This window comes from Schistocerca piceifrons, chromosome 2 (genome assembly GCF_021461385.2).
Source record: "Schistocerca piceifrons isolate TAMUIC-IGC-003096 chromosome 2, iqSchPice1.1, whole genome shotgun sequence".
Lineage (NCBI taxonomy): Eukaryota > Metazoa > Arthropoda > Insecta > Orthoptera > Acrididae > Schistocerca > Schistocerca piceifrons.
In genome coordinates, this window is record NC_060139.1 from 1,011,961,381 (window position 1) to 1,011,969,545 (window position 8,165).

Below are 8,165 nucleotides of genomic sequence, written 5' to 3' on the forward strand. Positions count from 1 at the left end.
ATACTTACCAACAACTACTTTACCTTTGAGGAGTAGACATGCAAACCGATCAGAGGCAAGACCTTGGAAACAAGAATGGCTCCTTCCAATGGCAATTTCTTCATAGGTTTCTTGGTGAGGACTTCCTGGGATCAATAAGCCTTCAGCCCCTGGTTTGGTTTAGATACATTGATGATATCTTTGCCCTATGATGTCACAGTGAAGCTGACCTGTTAAAATTTTTGGAAACTCTTAATGCAATCTGTAAAATTTCGCATGGCCCTATTCTGAATCACATGCCACTTTCCTTGACATAGATGTCATCCAGCCTTGATGTTTGAGGCAAAGGTGCAGAATCTTCACAGCAATGCACCACCATTCTCACCTCAGCCTTCAGTGGACATAATTAGCCTGTCCCTAGTTCAGTAGTGGATTTCTCAGGCCATCACACCCTATAGTGGTACTGCTGATCTCCCCAAAAAACAACTTTGCAATACATCTCTTGTCACTCATTATTACTACACAACAAACACACTCTAATAGCTTTTCATCCCATTCCTCCCCAAATCTCCACAATGTCCTGGGTAGACCCTACGCTCTTTCTGCACCAGTTTCTTGTCACATGGCTCCTACACCCGTGACTGTCCCCACTGTAAGACTTGCCCTGTGCACCCTGGTACCATCATGTATGCCAGCCCTGTAACTGACAAGACATATTCTATCAAACGGATAGCCACCTGTGAAATATCACATGTCGTGTACCAACTGTTACGTAAACACTGTTCGGCCTTCTACATTGGTATGACTGCCACTAAGTTATCACTTACACTGAATGAGCAAAGACAGAGGGTGTATACTGGCAACATACAATATCCTGTTGCAGAGCAAGCTGTACAATATGACAGTTATGACCTTGGTGCCTGTTTCAGCGCACGTGCCACATCTATCCTTCCCCCAGACGCCAGTTTCTCTGAACCCTGAAGGTGGGAACTGGCATTACAACAAGTCCTTAGTTCTAGCTACCAACCTGGCATTAGTGAAAGTTAATATTTTTTTAAATTTTCCTGGTCTCAGCATTTCTTCTCAGTAGCTGTTCATTTTTTCATTCCCGTTTACTTTTCTGCATCCTTTACTTTCTGATTTGTCTATGCCCCCCCCCTCCCTCTCCCCACCCACCTCTACCACATATAAACATATAATGCATGTAGCTTCCCACTTTTATTAAGTCTTGCACAATGTTTTGTCAGTAATCTCTGTCTTTCTTATTACCCTATCATCCACCTTTGAGCTCTCAGGTTTTCACATCTCATCAAGTGCTGATCCCAACAATCAGTCTTTCCAGAATGAGATTTTCACTCTGCAGCAGAGTGTGGATTAGAGCACTTGCCCGTGTTAGGCAAAGGTCTCGAGTTTGAGTCTCGGTCCGGCACACAGTTTCAATCAGTCTGTCCTTCTCATCCTGTCTTGTAAGTCTTCCCAGATGCAGGGTTCTGGGTGACTTTTGCAAACTCTCCCCATTTTGTAAGCCTTTCCAGTTCTCCTTCTTCATCCATCTTCATTTCCCTTTAAACCTTCTGCCCGAAGAAGGAGCCACTGACTCTGAATGCTTGCACATTTCTTTGATCTTTATACGAGTATGTGATTTCTCCTGCTGCTGCTTGGTGAGTAGGTTTTTCTTTATCTATCTAGTTATATTTTCAGAAATGATTATTTTCATTGATATATGTCCATTTCAGTGGGATGTGTAAAATGTAAAATCTTAGAATACATTATGAACTCAAATATAATGAAGTATCTGTAACAGAATGTCCTGAAGTATCTGTAACAGAATGTCCTGTTCCAGTCCAACAAGCATGGATTCTGTGTACATAGGTAAAGAGAAACCCTACTCAATCTTTTCTTATGTAATGTCCTGAAAGCTGTAGATCAAAGAAATCAAGAGGATGCAGCATTTCTTGACTTTTGAAAAGCATTTGACTTATTGCCATGTCAACACTTATTAACATAAGTATAATCAAATGAGTTTACGACTGGACTAAGGGTCCTAGCTAGGGAGGATATACCACATTGTCTTTTATGGAGAGTCATTAACTGATGTAGAATTATTGTCAGAAGTACTCAGGAAAATGTGCTGGGACTTTTTCTGTTCATATTATTTTGTAATGGTATGGTGGAAAATATTAATAGTAACCTCAGGTTTTTTCAGATGATGCAGTTACCTGTAATGGAGCAAAATACACAAATATGCAGTCCAAGCTTCATAAGATTTCAAAATGGAGCAGAATTTGACAACTTGTTTTAAATGGCCAGAATGTAAAAGTATACAGAAATGTAGCAGGATATTATGACTACAAATCAGTGTGTCGCAGTTGGAATTAATCAGATGTCTGGCTGTAACGATTTGATGGAATGTGGAATGGAATGATCACATGGACTCGACCATACATAAAAGAAATGGCAGACTTCTTTAATAGGACACTGCCAAAGTTCAATTGCTCTGCAGGAGAGAGTGCTTACATAACATGTATGAACTTTCCTGTAATATTATTCATTTCAGATCCGTATCAGGTAAGACTAATCATAGATATTGAAAGCACATAGAAAAGGGCAACAGGTACGATCAGAGGTTTGTTTAACTTATGGGAGGGCATCACAGAAATGCACAAGAGCCAGGACTGACTGAAGCTTGAAGATAAACATGAAATTCCACTTACAAAATGTCAAGGACCAGTATTTAGTAATAAATCTCAGAGTATATTACAGTCACAAGTATATTGCTCATACAGGGACATTGAAGATGAGATTTGACCGTTTACAGCATACACAGAGGAATGTAAGCAGTCATTCTTCCTGTGCTTCATATGTAAATGAAATGGGAAGAAACTTATAATAAACACTAAAATGGCAATATAGTCCGCCTTGCACTACATAATGGTTTCGCAAAGTGTGGATGCAGATTAAGAGAATGTTGCACCACCATTCCACAATTTCTTTTTTTACTTGTTTAGTTCTATAGATTAATCAGAAAGTTAGGAATGAAAATAATTCCAGAAGTAATGCTAGATGTGGTGTATAAAGTCATCTGAGTTAGGGAAAAAGGAAGGGATCACAAGAAGATAGTGATCAGGGGAAGACAGTGTTCCAACAGAAATGGTGAAGCTTAAGGAAACATAATACAAAAGGTTTTGAAAGTGGTCATTTCTGCTTATGGCTGCTACTTAATTAAAACTAGATTTAAATTTCTTAAAGTAAATTGGTTGCCATAAGATGAAATTACTACCTCTAAATTATTTATTTGAGACTTCTGACATCACCATATCATATTTGCAAGTAATAATAATCTTTATTTGACATAGGCAATAGCAAATCAATGAATCAGCAGAAATGTCAGAAACATCCAGCAGAGTTGAAGAGGAAACAATTTCTTCTGATGAGAAAGCCTACAAACCTAGTGTAAACTCGTGTGCACCTGAAACCTCCAAGGATGAAGCTGTCAGCACATTCCACACACTTAATGCCTCATGCTCACTTGTAACTAGGACTGCAACCACACCAACAGCCAAGAACCATTCTACTAGAGCCAGAAACTTATCAACTGCTCTGCAGACATCTCAAAGGAAGAGCCTCAGGATAAGAAGAGCTGCTGTGCGTAGTGGCTATTTTTTATGGGATCTTCGCAATTCGAAGAAGAAGAAAAGGCAGAATATTTACAGTGTCAGCAACAAGAAAGTACAAAGGTAAATAGTGCAGCAAATCCACTACATGAAACTTTAAGAGTTGTATACCAAAATGTGCAGGGACTAGAAAGTAAATTAGTTTAAATAGAAGTTTTATTAACTGACTATCTAATAGGCATTAACATACTATGCATAAGTGAGCACTGGGTAAAAGAAATGCAAGCGTCTAGCATAATGATTCCAAATTTTGAAATGATTAGCAAATTTTGTAGAATCAACCATAAAGGGGGTGGGACATGTATTTATGTTAGGACAGGGGTAGAATCAAAAGAAATTAAATGTAAACTAAAATGCATAGAAAAAGATTTTGAATACAGTATATGTGAGCTAACCAAGTTAAAAATTACTATTGTGTGCTTGTACCGATCACCATTGGGCAACTTTGCCATTTTTATGGAAAACCTTGAGGGACTACTGTATGAACTTAAACATAATGTAATTGTTCTTGGTGATTTTAATGTTAACTTTAAGAATGATTGTAGTAAACAACAGCAACTGTGCAATCTGTTTTTGTGTCATAATATGATGGCAACTGTAAATGAAGTTACCAGATGCGGAAATATGTCTGAAACTAGATCAAGTATTTATAAACAAGGACAAATGTGAATATAACACTGAAGTAATTGACACTGGTTTCTCGGATCACAAGGGTATCAAATTGAGTTTAAATGTCACATCTTACAAGGACCCTGTTATCAATAACAATTACAGAGAAAGGAGATTTATAAATGATGACAGCATAAGAATTTTTAATTACATTCTGGAAAATAACAACTGGGGTAGTGAGTCAAGTGGTGATGTCAACACAAAGTTTGACTCATTCCTTGAAAGCTACAAACACTGCTTCGATGTTGCCTTTCCTATAAAAAGAGTCAAAACTAAACATAAAACCAAAACATGGGTTACACAGGGGATTAGAAAGTCATCAGGCACTCTCAGAAAGTTAAATAAATCAGCCAGGAAGAATGTAGCACTGAAAGCACATGTGAAATGTTATAGAAGCCTGTACAAAAAAGTAATAATTGCAGCTAAGAAGCTTGATAATGATTCATATATTGAGAAAGGTAACAACAAAATGAAGCCAACTTGGGAGGTAATAAATAAAAATATAGGTAGACACAAAAGAAAAGATAACAGCTTTGTCATTAAAAGTGGGGGTAAAACTGTTAAGGACCCATTTCAGATTGCCAACATATTTAACAAACATTTCACAAATATAGCCATAAATTTAATTAAAACTAAATGCAATTCCAGTAGCAAGGTAAAAATCCCCATGAATGATATGACAATGTTCCTTTATCCAGTAACTGAATCAGAGGTACTAAATGCTATAAATAAGTTAAAAAATAAAATGTCATGTGGATGTGATGGGATTCCTGACAAAGCCATTAAGCAAACAAAGTGCAAGAAACATAGCCTCACATCTCACTGTAATTATAAATGAATCTTTTAAGACAGGGGTGTTTCCATCAAAACTTAAAATGTCAACTATAAAGCCACTTTACAAGAACGGTGATAAATATGATGTTAGTAACTTTAGGCCTTCATCAATGTCGTCATGTTTCTCAAAAATAATAGAAAGGATAATGTATCATAGACTATACAAATTTCTTATTAAGAATAGAATATTGGTTAATGCACAAAATGGTTTCCGTAAAAATAAATCAACTGAAACAGCCATCTTCAATTTTTTGCAACTTGTTCTAAATTCCATAAATAGAAAGGAATTAAATTGTGGATTGTTTTTAGACTTATCAAAGGCCTTTAATGTCATCGACCATAAGTTACTGCTTAGGAAGTCATATGCCTATGGGATACACGTAGTTGCCCACAAATGGTTTGAATCATATCTGTCGGACACGTATCAGAAGGTGAAGATAAGCCCTGCAGATAGGACATATTCATCAAGATTCGAGAGAGCTTTGTACAGAGTACCCCAGGGATCTGTATTAGGGCCATTACTGTTTTAAATATTTAGCAATGACCTACCAAGTCAACTACATGAAGCAGAGGCAGTACTGTTTGCTGATGATACAAGTTTGTTTGTTAAAGCAAATAGTGAAGCTGACTTACAGGAAAAAGTCACATTAGCAACAGACGAAGCAGACAGATGGTTTAATGAAAACAGACTCATTGTGAATGCCAAAAAAAAAAAACAACGTGGATCAACTTCAGACATATTACAAATAAAATAAAAACTAACCTTACAGTAGAACTGGGTAACTGTAAGATTGAACAAGCATCATACACTAAATTCTTGGGAGTATGGTTTGATGAACACTTAAGATGGGAAAAGCATGTAATATCATTGAACAAAAAATTAAGTCAAACATGTTATATACTTAGAATGCTTCAAAGCTCATGTAATATTAAAACAGTGTTATGTGTTTATTTCTCATTCATGCACAGTTTATTAAGATACAGTGTACAGTTTTGGGGGAACAAAAGTCTAACAAAACATTCATTTAGACTACAAAAGAAGGCAGTCAGAATAATAAAAGGTATAGGATGTAGAGACTCTTGTAGGCATGCTTTCAAAGAATTAAAAATCATGACACTACCATCCTTATACATATATGAAAGCATGTGTTTCTTAAAAGAACACGAGGAATTTTCTACATTAAACAGAGAATTTCACAACTATGAAACAAGGAATAGGAATGATTTCCACAGAGAAATTCATAAAACAGCTATGTATCACAAAAGTGTACTATACCAACACAAAATCCTCTACAGTGCTCTCCCCAAAGAACTAAAAATAATACCAAAACTGCACATATTTAAAAGAGAATTAAAAAACATGTTATTGAGCAATAGTTTTTACAGTATTGAAGAGTTTATGAATCATTGACAATGAAAGTGCAGTTAATATTTCCCTGACATAATAAATATGTGTAATTTCTCACATTTAAATACTTGCTGTTTCTATGAAAGTGTGAAACAGTGTTAATGTAAGAATGGAAATAATCTTTGATGTGAGAATCACTAGCTTTTTTTGTACATTGTTATCCTACTTGCATATTTTTATGTTAATGTTCTTATAGTTCTATTAAAATTGTAATGTCTAAGTGACAAGTAAATTCAATTATAAATTTTCTTGTACATGTATTTTAAATTGTAATGTTTATTGACAAGTTCTATGTCATTTTGATGATGTACTACAAGGACACTAATAAATTGAATTGAATTGAAAATTTCTGAGAGCTAATTTTATCGAATGGTAGTGTAAAAATAAATTAATTTTAAATACTGTACTTAACTTTGGGTTTCTGAATATTCGATTCCTGGGTTTGTAGACATTTATTAATTACATGACAACTAGTTGCATTTGATCTTTTTATTGCTTCCAGAAGCACATGCCAGATACAGAACTTTACATAGTTCTCTCTCTCTTTTTTTAAAAGTCATGACAAAACTTTTTACAACTTAACTGATGAGTAAAAACTTGTCACTAAAACAATTACACAATGTGCTACTCTGCTGGCTGGAGCTACTAGTGTGTATATAAAACTGTGACAGGGCAGTTTGATAAATCCATTAATGAAACATGTTCCTTAATAAATTTGTAGTTGAACATCATGAGTTCACAAATGGGCTAGTACATTAGATTTTGCAAAAGAACTGAAAGTATTTGACGTAAACAAAATTTTGGTAAGGGTTCATTTTCAATATGTAAACTTACATTTTTCAGTTAATTCATCTGTTAATTATGGCATTATTTTAGATACTAAAATTCTTACAAGCTCTTGTTTAGGTGCTGCACATCTTGCAGTAGTTATTTTGGAAACATACAATTTGAATATGCTATTAAACAGAACTAGTATTATGTCGATTTGCGTGCCAGAAAGAAGAATTCATATTACAAATTTAAAATATTAGTATACTTTTATTTTGACACCATTTGTACTGTCTTACAATATTAAATAATAAACGATAAAATGTTAACAGAAGTTGTAAAACATTTCCACACTCACAATCTTGATATTGACTACTACACTAGTTGGAGGTATTGAGTGCACCACTGTTGACATTACAGGCTGCAGTGTTCAAGCTTAATATACAGAAATATAAGATAATAAAAGTTTTCAAAAGGAAATTTCAAAATTATTTACAGAATATGTATAGAACTTGAACAGTGTTAGAACTGTCCTACTTCATGAGGAAAGAGATAAATATAAAAAAATTGCAAACCTATCTCAATCCTCTCATTAACATTATTAGCAACTGATAAACCAAAGAAATTAATTGTTCACATAGTGTTTGCAGTGCAGTGACCTGTTTCCAATGCATGGTTGAAATTATAGTGTAGAGCAATGAGTATAAATCACCCATACAATTCATACATTTTGAAACAGCATTTGAATTTCAGCAAAATCTGTATGTACAGCACTACAGAAAGATGGCATTGATTCATCTTATTTTATTACACGTAAAAAATTATGTCTACAC